We start from the raw sequence: 22,117 nt of genomic DNA on the forward strand, positions 1-22,117 counted from the left end.
TGGCTTAAGCAGGGGGACACATCTGGAACTGCAGGATTTGAGTCCCTGGCGGCGTAGTGTGTTACTGATGGTAGGCTTTGTTACTTTGGTCCCAGCTCTATGCAGGTCATTCACTAGGTCCCCCTGTGTGGTTCTGGGATTTTTGCTCACCGTTCTTGTGATAATTTTGACCCCACGGGGTGAGATCTTGCATGGAGCCCCAGATCGAGGGAGATTATCAGTGGACTTGTATGTCTTCCATTTCCTAATAATTGCTCCCACAGTTGATTTCTTCAAACCAAGCTGCTCACCTATTGCAGATTCAGTCTTCCCAGCCTGGTGCAGGTCTACAATTTTGTTTCTGGTGTCCTTTGACAGCTCTTTGGTCTTGGCCATAGTGGAGTTTGGAGTGTGACTGTTTGAGGTTGTGGACAGGTGTCTTTTATACTGATAACAAGTTCAAACAGGTGCTATTAATACAGGTAACGAGTGGAGGACAGAGGAGCCTCTTAAAGAAGAAGTTACAGGTCTGTGAGAGCCAGAAATCTTGCTTGTTTGTAGGTGACCAAATACTTATTTTCCACCATAATTTGCAAATAAATTCATTAAAAATCCTACAGTGTGATTTTCTGGATTTTTTTTTCTTAATTTGTCTGTCATAGTTGACGTGTACCTATGATGAAAATTACAGGTCTCTCTCATCTTTTTAAGTGGGAGAACCTGCACAATTGGTGGCTGACTAAATACTTTTTTCCCCCACTGTATGTATTGAAATACAAATTTTGAAAAGGATTGTGATGTTGTAAATGCTCTTACCAAAATCAAAAAGGATTGGAAGCAGTTGCTTGCAAACATATATTTAATAGTTCCATCAGTGCCATGACACATAAGCACATAACATGGTTAATAGTTGGATATTTTTACAATATATCACATTAGGTTCATTAATAGCTATGAAAAAGTTATTACCCTTAACAAAAACATACAGTATAACATTAGATCAATTAAATTACCAACAAAGTTAATTCATATTTACATTTTTTTGTACATACAATACAGTAATATAAAAGTACTTCTATTTACAGCCCATCTAGCTTACTCAGGAAATATACAACTTCCAGTTGACAAAAACATCAGACTGGTTTGTCTCCTTTAATGTCAAGAGGTCCCTGATAGTTCGACATGAGGCAGCAGATGGCCCACAGCTGATTCACTGAACCCACTGTGGAAAGAGGAACAAGCCCATCCCAGATATGGTACTCCTTCACCCTCCGTATGGCCCTCTCGACTAAAATCCTCAGCCGGGCGATGGCCTGTTCTGTTTGTTGTTTGAACAAAATGGTACACTGCAATAGCATCTTCTCGAATATTGTGCCATGCTTCGGTGTTGGATGGGATACTGTTGCGATACAGACACCGGGAGAAAAGAAACAGCTAAATTAACATTCAGCTTTGACCAGGAATCAATATTTATCTAGCTATCATGCACAACAGTATTTGAATAGGTGAGTTACTATACATTCATGAATAAACTAACTGCCTAACAAAGGGTTAGATAGCTAGCTAAGTAAACTTGTTACATTACAGCCAGGCAGCAATGTAACGCTACCTTTTAACGTTATCGGTATCTGGTACTAAGTTGTTGTTAGCTAACGTTAGCCCACTTTTAAGTAACTAAGGCAGTGAACAATTATGAATTAACAATAACGTTAGCAAGTTACAAACCATTGCATATACGTAAACATTATTACTCGTTGAGAAGTCTCAGGTTACGGGCGAACGGAAGTGAAGTTAACCTGCTACGCGGAAAGGCGGAAGTTAGATGACGTCATCGTGAAAAGGGCCTATAGCTCCTGCACAACTGCTACCACCCACATCAACATTCCATTCCAGGAACGGCCTTGGAGACAGACTGGTCGCTACACGACAACAATCACTGGAAAACAACAACCGTTTCTAGAAATGTACACAAAAAGAAACCTGCTTAGTGACAGTCCCTGTTCTCCTGCCTTCTTTAGGGAGAAGAACGTCAAGGACCGTTTTTTTTATTTTTTATTTTTATATTTTTTATTTTATTTATTTCACCTTTATTTAACCAGGTAAACCAGTTGAGAACAAGTTCTCATTTACAACTGCGACCTGGCCAAGATAAAGCAAAGCAGTGCGATAAAAACAACAACACAGAGTTACATATGGGGTAAAACAAAACAAAGTCAAAAATACAACAGAAAAATATATATACAGTGTGTGCAAATGTAGCAAGTTATGGAGGTAAGGCAATAAATAGGCTATAGTGCAAAATAATTACAATTAGTATTAACACTGGAATGATAGATGTGCAAGAGATGATGTGCAAATAGAGATACTGGGGTACAAATGAGCAAAATAAATAACAATATAGGGATGAGGTAGTTGGGCGGGCTAATTGGGCGGGCTAATTTCAGATGGGCTGTGTACAGGTGCAGTGATCGGTAAGGTGCTCTGACAACTGATGCTTAAAGTTAGTGAGGGAGATAAGTGTCTAGCTAGCTAGCTAGTTTTGACCTCATTGGTTCCTCCATGAATGAGGTGTGGCATCAAAGTAACGTGATGACCACTTCAAGGTCGTAGGCTTTCATAATATAATTTCTATAGAATATATAATATTCATTCATTAAAAAAAAGTGTTAACCACAAAGTATGGGTTTGTTGTTTTGTTTTGGATTTATTGCTTTCATGTTTAATATTGTTTTTTCATGTTTCATGTTTAATATTGTTGTTTCATGTTTCATGTTTAATATTGTTGTTTCATGTTTCATGTAGGCCTAATTAAAATGTAAATTGCCTCATGCAGTGCGACACATCTCCTTCGCATAGAGTTGATCAGGCTGCTGCCCACACGACGCCAGTACATTTGAAACCGGATGAATCTGTGAAGAGCACACTTCTCCAGCGTGCCAGTGGCCATCGAAGGTGAGCATTTGCCCGATGCAGTCGTTTATGACACCGAACTGCAGGAAGGTCAAGACCCTGGTGAGGACGACGAGTACGCAGATGAGCTTCCCTGAGACTGTTTCTGACAGTTTGTGCAGAAATTATTTGGTTATGCAAACCCACAGTTTCATCAGATGTCCGGGTGGATGGTTTCAGACGATCCCACAGGTGAAGAAGCCGGATGTGGAGGTCCTGGGCTGACGTGATTACACGTGGTCTGCGGTTGTGAGGCCGGTTGGACGTACTGCCAAATTCTCTAAAACAATGTTGGAGGCGGCTTATCGTAGTGAAATGTACATTCAACATTCAATTCTCATTCAACAGCTCTGGTGGACATTCATGCAATCAGGATGCCAATTGCATGCTCCCTCAAAACTTGATACATCTGTGGCGTTGTGTTGTGTGACAAAACTGCACATTTTAGAGTGCCGTTTTATTGTCCCCAGCACAAAGTGCACCTGTGTAATGATCATGCTGTTTAATCAGCTTCTTGATATGCCACATCTGTCAATATTAAACATGAAACATGAAACAACACGAATCAACATGAAAACAATGAATCCAAAACAAAACAACAAGCTAATACTTTGTGGTTAACACTTTATTTAAATGAATGGATATTATCCATATATATTCTATAGATATTATATTATGAAAGCCTACGACCTTGAAGTGGTCACCGCATTACTTTGATGCCACACCTCTCTTGGAAAGATTTGATTCGGGCACATCCATTATTCACCCTACTCCACACAATATGAAAAATGTATTTGCATGCGAGGTGTGACAGCAAAGTATGCTATGGTCAAAGTTAACATTTTAAGTTTAAACCAATTAAATAACCATTGGTTACCAACTGCCACAGACAGATGGAGGCAGGGAGTTCCATTGTCTGGGTGCTGCCCTGGAGAATGTCCTGTTGCCAAAACGGTGAAGGTTGGGTTTGGGGATAATGAGATGTCCAGCAGTGGAAGACCTGAGTGACCCAGTGGGTTGGATGATGAGATGTCCAGCAGTGGAAGACCTGAGTGACCCAGTGAGTTTGTAGGGGAAGTAAGGGGGAGGTTCTCCTGATCACCAAGGTCAACAGGGAATGGGGACATTCACATCATGTCGTCCAATGGAGGGAATCACCAGACCAGAACTCAAAGAAAATATTTCTTTATCAGAAATGTTCTAGTCAAATTACCAAAAGGTAATTGCAAAAGTGGCAAATCACTGTCACTTCCTATAATAACATGACACTTATCAGAATGTTTTCTTGCTGATATCACAACACAGGCTGTCATTGGAAAATACATACAGTGAAAAGGAAAACAGCAAATCTAGGATCAAATGACTGCAGGCTGGAAATAGACTGACTTTACAGACCTTATGGAAGTGGTGAACTGGGACAATTAGTGAAAACCATGGGCAGTCAGTCACCAGATATTCAGACAGAGGGGGTTTGTTCATGCAAGAACCAATGGGGTCAAAATTAGCTAAAACTAGCCAGCTAGCTAGCAAAACTTTGCTAGATGTTCTTCTCTCTAAAGAATGCAGGAGAACAGGGACTACCACTTAGCAGGAGCTTTTTGTGTACATTTGGAGAAACTGTTGAGATGGGTGGTAGTAGTCATGTTGAACCTATTGATAATAAGAGGCCGCCAGCATATTGAAAGGTTCCTCCAGGAACCTTTTCACCTTCAGGTTCCTCCAAGAACCATTTATGATAAGAAAGGTTCAAATATGAACCCATTGATAAGGAAACGTTCCCAGAGGAACTCTCCAAATGTAAGAACCTTTTTTACATTTCAACTTTCCTAATTGAACCCCTAATTCTTAGTGTGTTCTTCTGAAATAGGCTACATTTTCTTAATGTCATGTTTCTTTAGACCTGTCTAAAATAAATACTGGAGTTATTGTGATGGTGTAGGCTATATTACATGGATTTATTAGACTTTTTAAATGTAGATGTTCCAAAGGTCTGTATCAGTGGCTTGTAGGCTATGCGTGGAAGCCAGGAGATGCTAAATGTGTTGATATTAATTAAAGGTGAATTACCATGAGACTGTCAGTATCTGAATGACAATTACCAGCTGACAAAATATCATGACCGACACAGCTTTAGGTGACATCAATAAGGGATCATAGCTTTCACCTGGATTCACCTGGTCAGTCTATGTCATGGAAAGAGCAGGTATTCCTAATGTTTTGTCCACACAGTGTATATCATGTGTATATAATAAATAAACACACTTAAACTTAGAAGGGAAGGTGGAGGGCAGCCAGAAAGGGAGGGGAAAAGATGGCCAGCTTTGTGGTTAGATTGTAGGTGAACATAACTTAGAAAATACACAGGCCCTTAAGTCATGTGTCCTCAAATATTATTTCATCTAAAAATCTCACATTAGCTGACGAAATGAAATGAATCATAGAGGTCTTATAACTAATTCCATTCTACAGGCTCATTTGTTTTGTCTCGTGTTTATATTCATATTCCCTAGGGGCTATGTAGCTTCTTATCTGTCATGTTTGGAGTTGTGTTGCGCTGTTATGCCTTTATAGTTGAGTTGCCTTGGTCCTGTCAGTATACAGAAACTTTAAAGAGGAACTGCACCTAAAAAAAACACACTTCTCATTTCGAAAACAGCCTCTGGGGGACCGAAATGAGTGAGAAACATTCATTCTTCTGTCAAAATTTACTACAAATCATCGATTTGGAGTAAAAGCTGCACGCGACCCGATCGTAATGTCTTTGGTACATTTGGGATGACTTTGAATATCCCTATGAGGCTAGTTAGGGACCATCGGTAAATTACACAATGTTCATGGGACAATATGTCAAAATGTCAATAGCTCCAAATAGCTTCAATTACTTACAAATCAAATCAACTATACATTTTAGAAATTCATATACAAATTAATGTTTAAATGAGACAATGACACTATTGTTCATATACAAATATTGAAATAATTTAAAGAGAAAATGTAAAGATATGACACTATTGTCTCATTTTCATTGTGTAATTTATTGACGGTCCCTAACTAGACCCTGATATAGGCTATCCAAAGTCATTCAGGTGACATTTGGGAACCTGTAAACACACACAAGAGACACCCACATCAAACCACACCCCAAAACCAACTCACGTTTGAATTCAGTCATGGCCGATAGCATTTCTAAACAAACCCAATCTAAAACGAGGCCAAATCAGGAAGTGCAGTCGCCCTTTAAAACTAACTAATGACATGTTGCACCTCAACCTTTCTACCTTTCAGATGAGCCAAGGAGGAGGACAGATGACAACAGCAGGCCAGTGGATCCCTTAGAACAGCAGCAGCCAGGGGCAAATGGTAGGGAGGAGGATGATTTAGGTGACCCAGACACAGGCCTTGGGCTGAGGCTGTCACTACATTGTGTCAGCCGGTTATTGTCATGTAAAAGACTGTCGGTCTCACAGTAATTTACCGTTAATTAACATCAACACATTTAGCATCTCCGAGCCTCCACTGCATACAAGCCGCATGCAAGCCGCTGATGCGCGCCTTTGGAAAACCTATATTTAAAAAGTCTAATAAATCAATTGAATATATACAATAAATCCATTATTTATTTTAGGCAGATCTAAATAAACATGATATGAAGAAAATGTATTTCAGAAGAACAGAATATGAGTGTCCTACTGTATGTTATCTCTCTATGCTCCAGGCCATAGGCTGTAGGCTTGTTCATTAAGCAGACAAGACAGGCCTATGCTTATGAGTCCTGGGACATTCTTTTACATTATATGATTTTATAGTAAGAAGAATATCATTGAATGTAGCTGAATGAAATAGAAAGGACATTTTTCCCATTCCGGAGCATGTGCGCATATGAAGTAGCTATGATCATTTGAAACAGTTATTTGGAAACTTCAGCTGTGAATGATACAAACCTGCAAATAATCATAATCCAAGAACCATTTTAATAATAATTTATAATCCAAGAACCATTTAAATAATAATTTATAATCCAAGAACCATTAAAATAATAATTTATAATCCAAGAACCATGTTAATAATAATTTATAATCCAATAACCATTTTAATAATAATGTATAATCCAAGAACCATTTAAATAATAATTTATAATCCAAGAACCATTTTAATAATAATTTATAATCCAAGAACCATTTTAATAATAATGTAAAATCCAAGAACCATGTTAATAATAATTTATAATCCAAGAACCATGTTAATAATAATTTATAATCCAAGAACCATTTTAATAATAATTTATAATCCCACCTTTCTCTGTTTGTTATTGTTTCTCTTCACTCGGCCCCGATACTATTATTATTAATAATAATACTAATAATACTCTTCTCTACCCTAGAATGTCTTAGAAATCAAAACATATATGGGCTGCATGATGCATCAGAAGAGATTACTCAACAGTCTTGTGGAATTTGACTGCGGTCATGACTGATGACTGATGACTGATGACTGATGACTGATGACTGATGACTGATGGACTGATGACTGATGACTGATGGCTGATGACTGCGGTCATGACTGATGACTGATGACTGATGACTGATGACTGATGACTGATGAATGATGACTGCGGTCATGACTGATGACTGATGACTGATGACTGATGACTGATGGACTGATGACTGATGACAGATGACTGATGACTAAGGTCATGACTGATGACTGATGACTGATGACTGATGACTGCGGTCATAACTGATGACTGATGACTGATGACTGATGACTGATGACTGATGACTGCGGTCATGACTGATGACTGATGACTGATGACTGATGACTGATGACTGCGGTCATGACTGATGACTGCCGGGGTGGCAGTGATACAGTCACCCCAACAGCCCTATAGAGGTCCAAAACATTGTTAAGCTACCCCAGTATCCCCTTTATCATTTTGGATTGCAAAACTAAAGAGAAACACCAGACAAGACACAGAGACAGCAACAGGAGAATATGATATGATGGAGAGAGACACCAGACAAGACACAGAGACAGCAACAGAATAATAGGATATGATGGAGAGAGACACCAGACAAAACACAGAGACAGCAACAGAAGAATATGATATGATGGAGAGAGACACCAGACAAGACACAGAGACAGCAACAGAAGAATATGATATGATGGAGAGAGACACCAGACAAGACACAGAGACAGCAACAGAAGAATAGGATATGATGGAGAGAGACACCAGACAAGACACAGAGACAGCAACAGAAGAATAGGATATGATGGAGAGAGACACCAGACAAGACACAGAGACAGCAACAGAAGAATAGGATATGATGGAGAGAGACACCAGACAAGACACAGAGACAGCAACAGAATAATAGGATATGATGGAGAGAGACACCAGACAAGACACAGAGACAGCAACAGAAGAATAGGATATGATGGAGAGAGACACCAGACAAGACACAGGGACAGCAACAGAAGAATAGGATATGATGGAGAGAGACACCAGACAAGACACAGAGACAGCAACAGAAGAATGGGATATGATGGAGAGAGACACCAGACAAGACACAGAGACAGCAACAGAAGAAAAGGATATGATGGAGAGAGACACCAGACAAGACACAGAGACAGCAACAGAAGAATATGATATGATGGAGAGAGACACCAGACAAGACACAGAGACAGCAACAGAAGAATAGGATATGATGGAGAGAGACACCAGACAAGACACAGAGACAGCAACAGAAGAATAGGATATGATGGAGAGAGACACCAGACAAGACACAGAGACAGCAACAGAAGAATAGGATATGATGGAGAGAGACACCAGACAAGACACAGAGACAGCAACAGAAGAATAGGATATGATGGAGAGAGACACCAGACAAGACGAGGAAGACAGAGGAAGGGAGAGCACACAGTAGACTGTATTACTTAATGCTGCTATATAGATTCTTTATTACTGCACTGGTGTGTGTGTTGTGTGTGGAGAGAGAGAGAGAGAGAGAGGAGAGAGAGAGAGAGAGAGAGAGAGAGAGAGAGAGAGAGAGAGAGAGAGAGAGAGAGAGAGAGAGAGAGAGAGAGAGAGAGAGAGAGAGAGAGAGAGAGAGAGAGAGAGAGAGAGAGAGAGAGAGAGAGAGGAGAGAGAGAGAGAGAGAGAGAGAGAGAGAGAGAGAGAGAGGGAGAGAGAGAGAGAGAAGAGAGAGAGAGAGAGAGAGAGAGAGAGAGAGAGAGAGAGAGAGAGAGAGAGAGAGAGAGAGAGAAGAGAGAGAGAGAGAGAGAGAGAGAAGAGAGAGAGAGGAGAGAGAGAGAGAGAGGAGAAGAGAGAGAGAGAGAGAGAGAGAGAGAGAGAGAGAGAGAGAGAGAGAGAGAGAGAGAGAGAGAGAGAGAGAGAGAGAGAGAGAGAGAGAGTTGTTAGGTACTGTGGGATTCTTTCATCAGTTTGGCTCATTGGACAGGTCAGAGTCTATGTTTGAAGATGTCGAGTGGTTTTTGGCTACCCTGGGGAGAGAGCTGTTACCCCTGGGGAGAGAGGAGCTGTCACCCCTGGGGAGAGAGGAGCTGTTACCCCTGGGGAGAGAGGAACTGCTACCCCTGGGGAGAGAGGAGCTGCAACGAAGAGAAACTGTGACCCTGCTCGGGAAGAGCTTAACGATTGGTGATTGTTGGGGAACGTTTGGCAGGAGCTTCAGTGATGAAAACTGCTGAACTTGCTGATGTTTCACAATATGCCATGGCCGTCTCAGTCACCAGGTCTCAACCCAATTGAAGACAACCATCAACAAAACAACAAATGATGGAATTTCTTGTGGAAGAATGATGTCACATCCCTCCAATAGAGTTCCAGACACTTGTAGAATGTTTGCCAAGGCACATTGTAAGAGCTATAAAGAGACAGGGAGTGGGAGAGAGAACAGGTAGAACCTGATAAGGAAATGAGCAGAACAAACTAAAGGAACTTTCCACAACCGAATGATCATTCTAGACTCTACTTCTATTGAGAGACATATAAAAGGTAAGACGACGATTGTTATGATATTAATATAGTTGATGATATTGTTATGTGTATTAATATAGTTGATGATATTGTTATGTGTATTCATATAGTTGATGATATGTTTTGTGGACAGTGTTATAATAGGCCTACTCTCCTTAAAAACCCTTTTTGGTACTAGGTAGAATCCTTTCCACAGAGTGTTCTACCTGGAACCCAAAAGCGTTCTCCTGTGGGGACAGCCAGAGGACCCTTTTGGAACTATTTTTTCTAAGAGTGTTCTGTATCATAGGTCTATAGACTTGTCTTCTCAAAACAGGCTTAAAACACTACAAGCAACAACATTTTCTCTTTCTAATCTACTGTTAACTCTTTTCAATCAGGAAGGTATGTTGTGTGAAAGAGAGACAAATAAATACTGTGGAAAGACTAACAACAACTTACACTTCCTCAAAACAGGTTGTGTGTGTTCATTAGTGCCCACCGTAGCAAAACGTTTGGCAACAGAAACCGTTTAGGTCACGTTGTACAGCGTTTGGAGTAAACTGTTTATGCAACATTTTAAAACTGTTGGCTGCAGAGTAAACTAATGAATACGACCCAGGTTGTAGCCTACAACTCGGCTGTTGATGCCTGCCTCATGCTGTAACCTGAACTTAGCCTGAGGGGTGGACTATGATGCAAGCTAGATATACTGGTTTTCTAAAGTTAGCTTCAGTTAGCTTCACATTCCAGCTCAGGGCTCACCCATAAGAATATACAGAGCGCTAGTCATCACGAAGGTGCTCTCTCAGCAGAACAGTAGATATCAATAAATGACTTGACATGTTCTGGTTGTGAATTCAGGCTACAAGGTGAGAATCTTTCCAGGGATTATTATAAAGTGGTAGAGAAATGTAATGTATGGTGTAATTTTAGTACAGTGAATGGAAGTAAAACACTCAGACCTAACAGTCTACTTCTACTGAGACAGGTTTGTGTCAGTCTAATCATACAAAATGGTGATAACTGAACACGGGCAAGTCAAATTCAATATATTCAATATTCAAGACTCAACCGTTGCAGAATCAGAATCACCTTTATTCGCCAAGTACATTTGCACATACATATGTAGGATCTTAATTTGAGCCAGTTTGCTACAGCAGGAAAATATTCCTGCAGCAACAGGAAATGTGAATTATTATGTGAATTATAATTAATGGACATTTTTGTAGCGGTTGATACATTTTTATTAAGCGAAACTCAAGTCTGGCATTTCTAAGTGGAAATTACAAACTTCAGAAGCCTTTTAAAACCTCAAATACACTACAAGTTTTACATTTCCTGCATTGCGGGAAAGTTATTCTGCAGTGGAGGGTGATCAAATTAAGATCCTACATCTGTACACATAATTCTACATGGTGATAGTGACAGACAACATTTAGAGACAGAATACAGACAGAAGAGTTTACACAAATGTCTGTACAACATTATACACAACTAGGAAGAGTGAGCATAGAGCTATAAGATAATGAACAGTGGATATACATTTACATTTTAGTCATTTAGCAGACGCTCTTATCCAGAGCGTCTTACAGTTAGTGAATACATATTTTTTTTATACTGCCCCCCCGTGGGAATCGAACCATGCAAACGCCATGCTCTATCAACTGAGCTACATCCCTGCCGGCCATTCCCTCCCCTACCCTGGACGACGCTGGGCCAATTGTGTGCCGCCCATGAGTCTCGCGGTCGCGGCCGGCTGCGACAGAGCCTGGATTCGAACCAGGATCTCTAGTGGCACAGTTAGCACTGCGATGCAGTGCCTTAGACCACTGTGCCACTCAGGAGTACGATATACAAATATACAGTACAGTGGGAATACAGTTGGTATACAGATATACAGTACAGTGGGAATACAGTTGATATACAGATATACAGTACAGTGGGAATACAGTTGATATACAGATATACAGTACAGTGGGAATACAGTTGGTATACAGATACACAGTACAGTGGGAATACAGTTGATATACAGATATACAGTACAGTGGGAATACAGTTGATATACAGATATACAGTACAGTGGGTATACAGTTGGTATACAGATATACAGTACAGTGGGAATACAGTTGATATACAGATATACAGTACAGTGGGAATACAGTTGGTTTACAGATATACAGTACAGTGGGAATACAGTTGGTTTACAGATATACAGTACAGTGGGAATACAGTTGGTATACAGATATACAGTACAGTGGAAATACAGTTGGTTTACAGATATACAGTACAGTGGGAATACAGTTGGTATACAGATATACAGTACAGTGGGTATACAGGTGATTTACATAAATATATCTAAGAGAGATTAACAGAGTGCTAATGCAGTATAGTTCAGTTATTTAGTGTACAGTTCAGAGATGGCTTGATGTGGTGAGCAGCATAGAGTGTATAGTCCTTTAGTCTCTATGGACCAGATGGTAGTGTACAGTTCAGAGATGGCTTGATGTGGTGAGCAGCATAGAGTGTATAGTCCTTTAGTCTCTATGGACCAGATGGTAGTGTACAGTTCAGAGATGGCTTGATGTGGTGAGCAGCATAGAGTGTATAGTCCTTTAGTCTCTATGGACCAGATGGTAGTGTACAGTTCAGAGATGGCTTGATGTGGTGTGCAGCATAGAGTGTATAGTCCTTTAGTCTCTATGGACCAGATGGCCAGTTGGTGAGGGCTACAGCATGGGGAAAGAAACTGTTCAGATGGGGGTCTATAACATCCAATCACATAGGTTTACAGCAGCTGACAGTTGCAACAGCATTGCTAATAATGCAAAATGCCTTGGTTTAGATAAAGACGTGTTCTGTACAGATGTAGGATCTTAATTGAATCACCTTGTTGCAGTAGAACTAAAACGTTTCGTGTATTGGAGGGTTAAAAAGGCTTCTGAAGTTTGTAATTTCCACTTTTCCACCTTTCCCTTTTGAAAAATGACCATTCATTATAATCCACATAATAATTCAAATGTCGAGTTGCTTCAGGATTATTTTCCTGCTGTAGCAAATGGGCTCAAATTAAGATCCTACATCTGTAGCAATGTACCTGTCTTTAATGTACATGGCTATATTAGGAGGACAGGATTCTCTTTAGACCATTGTTTTTTGACCATTTGACATATTTTATTTACTGTTGTTTAGGCTGGTTGAATGAGTTCCCTATGAGAGGCTACTACATCTGCAAGAAAACAGGCGGCCGCACCAGTTTCCTCATATGAAATTAAAAGTAAGTGTGTATCCTACGCACTTACAAAATGGATGTTGAAACTGTGGGACACATTTCTAGGCAACATTAGAAGCCAGATAAATGTGTTGATTTGAAGGAAAGATGGGCAGACTGGTAGGTCTGGGCTGCATACAAACTCTTATAATGTTATAAAGTTAGGTCGCCGTCAGACATTCAATAGACAGAGTCCGCTTGAGCTACAGAATCATTTATGGTCCTTTATCCAGTGGTGTAGTGCTATTTATTTAGGGAGTTACAGAATCATGTATGGTCCTTTATCCAGTGGTGTAGTGCTATTTATTTAGGGAGTTACAGAATCATTTATGGTCCTTTATCCAGTGGTGTAGTGCTATTTATTTAGGGAGTTACAGAATCATTTATGGTCCTTTATCCAGTGGTGTAGTGCTATTTATTTAGGGAGTTACAGAATCATTTATGGTCCTTTATCCAGTGGTGTAGTGCTATTTATTTAGGGAGTTACAGAATCATTTATGGTCCTTTATCCAGTGGTGTAGTGCTATTTATTTAGGGAGTTACAGAATCATTTATGGTCCTTTATCCAGTGGTGTAGTGCTATTTATTTAGGGAGTTACAGAATCATTTATGGTCCTTTATCCAGTGGTGTAGTGCTATTTATTTAGGGAGATACAGAATCATTTATGGTCCTTTATCCAGTGGTGTAGTGCTATTTATTTAGGTGAGGGAGCGCCAAAATAAATGTCAACGACGTCATCATTTGCTCAATCAAAGTTTGCACCGACATATGTAGCCTATTGAATAGCCAGCCTAACATTACAGGGCTTGGATCCGCTGAATACACAACTAAGTAGGGACTAAATAAACATTCCTTTACAAAGCTAACAGACTGGATTTCAACATCCACCCTCCGCAAAGACAATGTATTCCTCTTTCCATTGTGTATTTCTGAGTCTGTATAGTTTCTGACACTGACTCCAACTTAGGTTCCCAATGTGAGGGGTTTGGAAATAGTATATGAGGAAAATCTGTTTCATAATCAAAATGATCTAATAACTTCAATCTTCTATGATAGAAGTGTAGATCCCTCCGGAGCTCCCCGCAGTCCACCTGTTTAGGAGTTGGTATGAAAGTCAGTCCTCTTTCTAGAACCTCACTCTCGGCTTGGTTGAGCCCAACGGGACATTGCTGGTCAAGGCCTCAAATCGGTTGTGAAGTAGTATGGACATATTGATGGAACAAGGTCACTAAACTGGTGGTTAGACAGGGTAGATCCAAGAGCAGGCCTCTGCTGTCATCTAGAGGGCGTTTCTCTGTACTGCTTGACACATGGAGACTCAATGGAGGCACAGTGCAAAGTGCTCAAAGTAAGGCCCAAACAATTGTTTGTCAGGCTGGGATCTATAAAGCAGTACGTTCTCCAATTAGATGCCAACTAATATTCATACAGGGACAATAGGTGGGGCAGGAGGAAGAATGGTGTTCCTGATTTTCAGAGGAATTCCCCTTTTTTCTTTGTAGCTTCAGATTGAGATTGTTGTTATTCTCCAATATGTTTTTCTTCAGTGAGACACTCTGGATTCTCCAAGGGGAAAACTCCCTCTATTCTCCACTAGAGAGTTGGAGCTCCATGCTTTTGCTGGGAATTGTCCACTGTTGGTATACATTTATTTGGTCCCCAAAATACCAAAATAAAAAGGTGTATTTGTGTAGTTTTACCTGAGTACCCAGTTAGCATCCATGTGGCTCATTTAAAAGTTTCAACAAAAAAAAACATACTCCTGACGTTTCACCACAATAGGCTTCTTCAGACAATGGGACAAAAAGTAGCCAAACAAAGCCAAAGGAGAGTGATGAGCAGCAGCAGCATCATCAAACCAGCGAGGCCGCCGGCAAGCCCAACAGTGATGATGCTGCCGAGCTCCAGTTAGCTCCGTGTGCAGAGCCTACCCACCCTTCCACAAGCACCGCCAGTAATCACTTTATTATCAGGGTGAGGAGACGGCTGAGCTGAAACTGAAAGTACAGCATCCATTTGGAGATGACAGAGCAGAAAACACTATATGGAGAGAACTGAAAAATAAAGTAAGTCTCTCCGAACAATAGTCTATTCTAATGGACAGAGTAAGAGAATGAATACCTGGAATGAGATATAAGGTAGACTATTATACATGTTATTTAGATTGTCATTAAGGAGACACCTATTTTACAACCCTTATTCCATGAAACATATTAACGCTGTAGAACTGATGCACATCAAGAAATAAGGTGACAAATCACAGGAAAACTACTTTAGGCGCTCTAGAGCACGTTAGATACATTCTGTCGGAGGTGGTTTAAACTGCATTCTAATGTCGACTTTGCTTATGGAAAACCATATCATGCCAAGGTTTTTACACATGCTCAGTTCTTGGGTTTTGCTATCAGTCAAACGTCTGGTAACTTAATCAGATGAAATGAATCAGACAGCAGCAGGTCAGATGGTGGAAAATCACAGATTCATATCCTCATTTCAAAGTGCAATGTTTACAGAAGACAAAAACCATCTTGTGGTCTTCCTATTTGTCGTTAGTGGCGCTCTCCATTCTCCGCTGCCGCGGTGCTGAACTCAGCACGGCATGCCTTGCATTTCTCCTGCGCTCGCTAGCAACAGCTGTCCGTGGTCCTGATATAAAACGTTGGTGCAATATTAGAAAACAGCTCATTCTTAGTCTCACAGTTTGATATATACAGTTGTTCATTTTACCTGGGCCTTTTCCAATATAGTTAGTCTACAACATTCTGTTTGGATCACTGTCTTTGTACTGCAACCATGTTTGTTCAATGGACAAAGGAACTGGATCCTTTTGTTCCAAATGCCACGCTATTCCCTTGAAAGTGCACTACTTTTGACCAGAGTTCTTTGATGGAATCCAATATCTGTCAATTAGAAATTGAGTAACAATTACACAATAATAAAAAGGGCCTATATGAGTTTCATTAGAATCACTAATTATGTTTGGTAGGCTAATTGTTCATTGGAAATATAAACAGTATCTGACATTAGTGTGTGTCAGATGAATGTGGGCATTATGAGGGGGTGGTTGATACAATGTTGATATATTAGTTATGAGGGGGTGGTTGATACAATGTTGATATATTAGTTATGAGGGGGTGGTTGATACAATGTTGATATATTAGTTATGAGGGGGTGGTTGATACAATGTTGATATATTAGTTATGAGGGGGTGGTTGATACAATGTTGATATATTAGTTATGAGGGGGTGGTTGATACAATGTTGATATATTAGACATGAGGGGGTGGTTGATACAATGTTGATATATTAGATATGAGGGGGTGGTTGATACAATGTTGATATATTAGATATGAGGGGTGGTTGATACAATGTTGATATATTAGTTATGAGGGGGTGGTTGATACAATGTTGATATATTAGTTATGAGGGGGTGGTTGATACAATGTTGATATATTAGTTATGAGGGGGTGGTTGATACATTAGTTATGAGGGGGTGGTTGATACAATGTTGATATATTAGTTATGAGGGGGTGGTTGATACAATGTTGATATATTAGTTATTAGGGGGTGGTTGATACAATGTTGATATATTAGTTATGAGGGGGTGGTTGATACAATGTTGATATATTAGTTATGAGGGGTGGTTGATACAATGTTGATATATTAGTTATGAGGGGGTGGTTGATACAATGTTGATATATTAGTTATGAGGGGGTGGTTGATACAATGTTGATATATTAGTTATGAGGGGGTGGTTGATACAATGTTGATATATTAGTTATGAGGGGGTGGTTGATACAATGTTGATATATTAGTTATGAGGGGGTGGTTGATACAATGTTGATATATAAGTTATGAGGGGGTGGTTGATACAATGTTGATATATTAGACATGAGGGGGTGGTTGATACAATGTTGATATATTAGATATGAGGGGGTGGTTGATACAATGTTGATATATTAGATATGAGGGGTGGTTGATACAATGTTGATATATTAGTTATGAGGGGGTGGTTGATACAATGTTGATATATTAGTTATGAGGGGGTGGTTGATACAATGTTGATATATTAGTTATGAGGGGGTGGTTGATACAATGTTGATATATTAGTTATGAGGGGGTGGTTGATACAATGTTGATATATTAGTTATGAGGGGTGGTTGATACAATGTTGATATATTAGTTATGAGGGGTGGTTGATACAATGTTGATATATTAGTTATGAGGGGGTGGTTGATACAATGTTGATATATTAGTTATGAGGGGTGATTGATACAATGTTGATATATTAGTTATGAGGGGGTGGTTGATACAATGTTGATATATTAGTTATGAGGGGTGGTTGATACAATGTTGATATATTAGTTATGAGGGGTGGTTGATACAATGTTGATATATTAGTTATGAGGGGGTGGTTGATACAATGTTGATATATTAGTTATGAGGGGGTGGTTGATACAATGTTGATATATTAGTTATGAGGGGTGGTTGATACAATGTTGATATATTAGTTATGAGGGGGTGGTTGATACAATGTTGATATATTAGTTATGAGGGGTGGTAACCAGGTGGCGAATCGCATCTCTGCATGTCTGGCAGACATATCAGTATGGATGACGGATCACCACCTCAAGCTGAACCTTGGCAAGACGGAGCTGCTCTTCCTCCCGGGGAAGGACTGCCCGTTCCATGATCTCGCCATCACGGTTGACAACTCCGTTGTGTCCTCCTCCCAGAGTGCGAAGAGCCTTGGCGTGACCCTGGACAACACCCTGTCGTTCTCCGCTAACATCAAGGCGGTGACCCGATCCTGCAGGTTCATGCTCTACAACATTCGGAGAGTACGACCCTGCCTTACACAGGAAGCGGCACAGGTCCTAATCCAGGCACTTGTCATCTCCCGTCTGGATTACTGCAACTCGCTGTTGGCTGGGCTCCCTGCCTGTGCCATTAAACCCCTACAACTCATCCAGAATGCCGCAGCCCGTCTGGTGTTCAACCTTCCCAAGTTCTCTCACGTCACCCCGCTCCTCCGCACACTCCACTGGCTTCCAGTTGAAGCTCGCATCTGTTACAAGACCATGGTGCTTGCCTATGGAGCTGTGAGGGGATCGGCACCTCTGTACCTTCAGGCTCTGATCAGTCCCTACACCCAACCGAGGGCATTGCGTTCATCCACCTCTGGCCTGCTGGCTCCCCTTCCTCTGCGGAAGCATAGTTCCCGCTCAGCCCAGACAAAACTGTTCGCTGCTCTGGCACCCCAATGGTGGAACAAGCTCCCTCACGACGCCAGGACAGCGGAGTCACTCACCACCTTCCGGAGACATTTGAAACCCCACCTCTTTAAGGAATACCTGGGATAGGATAAAGTAATCCTTATAACCCCCCCTGACCCCCCCCCCCCCCCTAAAAAAAAATAAAAAATAAAAAATAAAAAAAACATATTGTAAAGTGGTTATCCCACTGGCTATAGGGTGAGTGAACCAATTTGTAAGTCGCTCTGGATAAGAGCGTCTGCTAAATGACGTAAATGTAAATGTAAATGGTTGATACAATGTTGATATATTAGTTATGAGGGGGTGGTTGATACAATGTTGATATATTAGTTATGAGGGGGTGGTTGATACAATGTTGATATATTAGTTATGAGGGGGTGGTTGATACAATGTTGATATATTAGTTATGAGGGGGTGGTTGATACAATGTTGATATATTAGTTATGAGGGGGTGGTTGATACAATGTTGATATATTAGTTATGAGGGGGTGGTTGATACAATGTTGATATATTAGTTATGAGGGGGTGGTTGATACAATGTTGATATATTAGTTATGAGGGGTGGTTGATACAATGTTGATATATTAGTTATGAGGGGTGGTTGATACAATGTTGATATATTAGTTATGAGGGGGTGGTTGATACAATGTTGATATATTAGTTATGAGGGGTGATTGATACAATGTTGATATATTAGTTATGAGGGGGTGGTTGATACAATGTTGATATATTAGTTATGAGGGGTGGTTGATACAATGTTGATATATTAGTTATGAGGGGTGGTTGATACAATGTTGATATATTAGTTATGAGGGGGTGGTTGATACAATGTTGATATATTAGTTATGAGGGGGTGGTTGATACAATGTTGATATATTAGTTATGAGGGGTGGTTGATACAATGTTGATATATTAGTTATGAGGGGGTGGTTGATACAATGTTGATATATTAGTTATGAGGGGTGGTAACCAGGTGGCGAATCGCATCTCTGCATGTCTGGCAGACATATCAGTATGGATGACGGATCACCACCTCAAGCTGAACCTTGGCAAGACGGAGCTGCTCTTCCTCCCGGGGAAGGACTGCCCGTTCCATGATCTCGCCATCACGGTTGACAACTCCGTTGTGTCCTCCTCCCAGAGTGCGAAGAGCCTTGGCGTGACCCTGGACAACACCCTGTCGTTCTCCGCTAACATCAAGGCGGTGACCCGATCCTGCAGGTTCATGCTCTACAACATTCGGAGAGTACGACCCTGCCTTACACAGGAAGCGGCACAGGTCCTAATCCAGGCACTTGTCATCTCCCGTCTGGATTACTGCAACTCGCTGTTGGCTGGGCTCCCTGCCTGTGCCATTAAACCCCTACAACTCATCCAGAATGCCGCAGCCCGTCTGGTGTTCAACCTTCCCAAGTTCTCTCACGTCACCCCGCTCCTCCGCACACTCCACTGGCTTCCAGTTGAAGCTCGCATCTGTTACAAGACCATGGTGCTTGCCTATGGAGCTGTGAGGGGATCGGCACCTCTGTACCTTCAGGCTCTGATCAGTCCCTACACCCAACCGAGGGCATTGCGTTCATCCACCTCTGGCCTGCTGGCTCCCCTTCCTCTGCGGAAGCATAGTTCCCGCTCAGCCCAGACAAAACTGTTCGCTGCTCTGGCACCCCAATGGTGGAACAAGCTCCCTCACGACGCCAGGACAGCGGAGTCACTCACCACCTTCCGGAGACATTTGAAACCCCACCTCTTTAAGGAATACCTGGGATAGGATAAAGTAATCCTTATAACCCCCCCTGACCCCCCCCCCCCCCTAAAAAAAAATAAAAAATAAAAAATAAAAAAAACATATTGTAAAGTGGTTATCCCACTGGCTATAGGGTGAGTGAACCAATTTGTAAGTCGCTCTGGATAAGAGCGTCTGCTAAATGACGTAAATGTAAATGTAAATGGTTGATACAATGTTGATATATTAGTTATGAGGGGTGGTTGATACAATGTTGATATATTAGTTATGAGGGGGTGGTTGATACAATGTTGATATATTAGTTATGAGGGGGTGGTTGATACAATGTTGATATATTAGTTATGAGGGGGTGGTTGATACAATGTTGATATATTAGTTATGAGGGGGTGGTTGATACAATGTTGATATATTAGTTATGAGGGGGTGGTTGATACAATGTTGATATATTAGTTATGAGGGGGTGGTTGATACAATGTTGATATATTAGTTATGAGGGGGTGGTTGATACAATGTTGATATATTAGATATGAGGGGGTGGTTGATACAATGTTGATATATTAGTTATGAGGGGTGGTTGATACAATGTTGATATATTAGTTATGAGGGGGTGGTTGATTCAATGTTGATATATTAGTTATGAGGGGACTGTTGATACAATGTTGATATATTAGTTATGAGGGGGTGGTTGATACAATGTTGATATATTAGTTATGAGGGGGTGGTTGATACAATGTTGATATATTAGTTATGAGGGGGTGGTTGATACAATGTTGATATATTAGTTATGAGGGGGTGGTTGATACAATGTTGATATATTAGTTATGAGGGGGTGGTTGATACAATGTTGATATATTAGTTATGAGGGGGTGGTTGATACAATGTTGATATATTAGTTATGAGGGGGTGGTTGATACAATGTTGATATATTAGTTATGAGAGGGTGGTTGATACAATGTTGATATATTAGTTATGAGGGGGTGGTTGATACAATGTTGATATATTAGTTATGAGGGGTGGTTGATACAATGTTGATATATTAGTTATGAGGGGTGGTTGATACAATGTTGATATATTAGTTATGAGGAGGTGGTTGATACAATGTTGATATATTAGTTATGAGGGGGTGGTTGATACAATGTTGATCTATTAGTTATGAGGGGTGGTTGATACAATGTTGATATATTAGTTATGAGGGTTGGTTGATACAATGTTGATATATTAGTTATGAGGGGGTGGTTGATACAATGTTGATATATTAGTTATGAGGGGTGGTTGATACAATGTTGATATATTAGTTATGAGGGGGTGGTTGATACAATGTTGATATATTAGTTATGAGGGGTGATTGATACAATGTTGATATATTAGTTATGAGGGGGTGGTTGATACAATGTTGATATATTAGTTATGAGGGGTGGTTGATACAATGTTGATATATTAGTTATGAGGGGGTGGTTGATACAATGTTGATATATTAGTTATGAGGGGGTGGTTGATACAATGTTGATATATTAGTTATGAGGGGTGGTTGATACAATGTTGATATATTAGTTATGAGGGGGTGGTTGATACAATGTTGATATATTAGTTATGAGGGAGTCACACCCTGGCTCTGGGACTCTATATGTTGAGCCAGGGTGTGTTCATTCTATGTGTTAGATTTCTATCGTTGGTATTTCTAGTTGTGTTTATTTCTATGTTGGCTGGAGTGACTCCCAATCAGAGGCAACGAGTGTCAGCTGTCGTTGGTTGTCTCTGATTGGGAGCCATATTTAAACTGTCTGTTTTCCCTTTGTGTTTGTGGGTTCTTGTTCCAGTTGGTTTGGTCATTGTTACCTAGGACGTTACGAGTCGTTTGTTGTTTTGTTCATTGTTGTTCTATTATCACTAAAGATAATAAAGTTTAACATGTTCGTTCATCACGC

At 40.4% G+C, this 22,117-nt stretch overlaps 1 protein-coding gene and 1 long non-coding RNA gene across 2 annotated transcripts in view; one reads left to right on the top strand and one right to left on the bottom strand.

Annotated features, from left to right (window-relative positions):
- Positions 1-820: 820 nt before the first annotated feature.
- On the bottom strand, positions 821-1,812 carry LOC311142752. The gene is made up of 2 exons (XR_014614378.1): positions 1,705-1,812; positions 821-1,378 (listed from the first exon to the last, which is right to left on the bottom strand). It is a non-coding gene; the product is annotated as an uncharacterized lncRNA (long non-coding RNA).
- Positions 1,813-13,096: 11,284 nt separating this feature from the next.
- LOC311140606 (NLR family CARD domain-containing protein 3-like) overlaps positions 13,097-22,117 on the top strand; it is a gene marked incomplete at its 3' end in the record, with an annotated part of 114,285 nt that continues 105,264 nt past the window's right edge. The window contains exon 1 of the mRNA XM_084175731.1: positions 13,097-13,178. The remainder of the gene's footprint in view (positions 13,179-22,117) is intronic.

Source organism: Coregonus lavaretus, assembly GCF_964263955.1.
Source record: "Coregonus lavaretus genome assembly, chromosome: 2".
In the NCBI taxonomy this organism is placed as follows: Eukaryota; Metazoa; Chordata; class Actinopteri; order Salmoniformes; family Salmonidae; genus Coregonus; species Coregonus lavaretus.